Source organism: Macaca fascicularis, chromosome 17, assembly GCF_037993035.2.
Source record: "Macaca fascicularis isolate 582-1 chromosome 17, T2T-MFA8v1.1".
NCBI classification, from domain to species: Eukaryota; Metazoa; Chordata; class Mammalia; order Primates; family Cercopithecidae; genus Macaca; species Macaca fascicularis.
In genome coordinates this window covers 71,118,862-71,121,322 of record NC_088391.1, presented here as the reverse complement: position 1 = coordinate 71,121,322, position 2,461 = coordinate 71,118,862, and positions in this window count along the sequence as shown.

Sequence of the window (2,461 nt, the reverse complement as noted above, 5' to 3'; positions counted from 1 at the left end):
GACTTCAAACTATACTATAAGACTACAGTAACCAAAACAGCATAGTACTGGTATCAAAACAGACATACAGATCAATGGAAAAGAATAGAGACCTCAGAAATGAAATAAGGCCACACATCTACAACCACCTGATCTTGTACAACTGGACAAAAACAAGCAATGGGGAAAGGATTTCCTATTGAATAAATGGTGCTAAGAAAACTGGTAGTCATATGCAGGGAACTGAAACTGGACCTCTTTCTGACACCTTTTACAAAATTAACTCAAGATAGATTAAAGACTTAAATGTAAAGCCCCATACTATAAAAACCCTAGAAGAAAACCTTGGCAATACCATTCAGGACATAGGCACGGGCAAAGATATTATGATGAAATCACTGAAAGCAAATGCAACAAAAGCTAAAATTGACAAATGGGATCTAATTAAACTAAAGAGCTTCTGCACAGCAAAAGAAACTATCATCAGAGTAAGCAGGCAACCTGCAGAATGTGAGAAAATCTTTACAATCTACCTATCTGACAAAGGTCTAATATCCAGAATTTACAAGGAACTTAAACAAATTTCTAAGAAAAAAACAACCCCATGGAAAAGTGGGCAAATGACATAAGCAGACACTTCTCAAAAGAAGACATTTATGTGGCCAACAAACATATGAAAGAAAGCTCAACATTACTGATCATTAGAGAAATGCAAATCAAAACCCACAGTGAAATATCATCTCACACCTGTCAGAATGGCGATTATTAAAAAGTCAAGAAACAATAGATGCTGGCAAGGCTATGGAGAAATAGAAACACTTTTACTTTGTTAGTGGGAATGTAAATTAGTGCAATCATTGTGGAAGACAGTGTGGCAATTTCTCAAGGATCTAGAACCAGAAATACCATTTGACCCAGCAATCCCATTACTGGTTATATACCCAAAGGAATAGAAATCATCCTATTATAAAGATATATGTATACGTATGTTTATTGCAACACTCTTCACAATAGCAAATACATGGAACCAACCCAAATGCCCATCAACGATAGACTGGATAAAGAATATGTGGCAAAAAGTTGGGTGCGGTGGCTCACGCCTGTAATCCCAGCACTTTGAAAGGCTGAGGCAGGCTGATCACCTGAGGTCAGGACTTGGAGACCAGCCTGGCCAACATGATGAAACCCTGTCTCTACTAAAAATACAAAAATTAGTTGGGTGCAGTGGCAGGCGTCTGTTATCACACCTATTCGGGAGGCTGAGGGAAGAGAATCACTTGAACCCAGAAGGCTGAGGTTGCAGTGAGTCAAGATCGCACCACTGCACTCCAGCCTGGGCAACAAGAGTGAAACTCCATCTCAAAAAAAAAAAAAAAAAAAAGAATATGTAGTACATATACACCATGGAATACTGTGCAGCCACAAAAAGGAATGAGATCATGTCCTTTGCAGGAACATGGATGGAACTGGAAGCCATCATCCTCAGCAAACTAGCACAGGAACAGAAAACCAAACACCACATGTTCTCAGTCATAAGTGGGAGTTGATCAACGAGAACACATGGACACAAGAAGGGGAATAACACACACTGGGGCCTATCACGGTGGGGATGAGGGGCAGGGGAGCATCAGGACAAATAGCTAATGCATACGGGGCTTAAAACCTAGGTGACAGGTTGATAGGTCCAACAAACCATCATGGCACACAAATAGCTATGTAACGAACCTGCATATTCCGCACATGTATCCTAGAACTTAAAGTAAAAACAAGCAAACAAAAAACCTATAGATGAAGTAATATATCACTATAATATTACTATTTTAAAAATAATTTATAAAATAAGACAAACTTTGAAAGGGTTAATACATTTGATATTTCATTATTGAAGGCTTACTGTACACCCTGGCATTTTCTTGTAGGTGCTGGAGATACTACACAGCAAAAGATAGGTTTGCGCCATGAAGCTTTAAACTCCATTAGAGAAGACACATTTAGCCATCACAAGGTGGTATGGACACTTAAGGGCCTCCACTTATTTAATCAAAAAGTCTAGGAGAGGGGTCAGCAAACTAGACTTTCTTTCCATAAAAGGCTGGATAGTAAATATTGTATTATAGTCTATTTGGTGCCACATAGACTATGACAACTACTCAACTCTACCTTCATATTCTGAAAGCACTCATAGGCAACGTGTAAACAAATGGCACATTCCAATAAAACTTTATGGACACTGAGCTTTGAATTTCGTATACAGTTTTGTGCTGAATAACAATGTTTGGGTCAACAATGGACTGTATTATACAACAGTGATCTTATAAGATTATAATGAAGTTGAAAAATTCTTATCACCCAGTATTTACCATACTTTTAAAATTTATTTTACAGTTAATTCCTTTTACTCATTGAAAAAGTTAACTGTAAACAGTCCTAAGCAGGTCGTTCAGGAGAAGGTATTCTAGAGGAAGGCATTGTTATCCTAGGA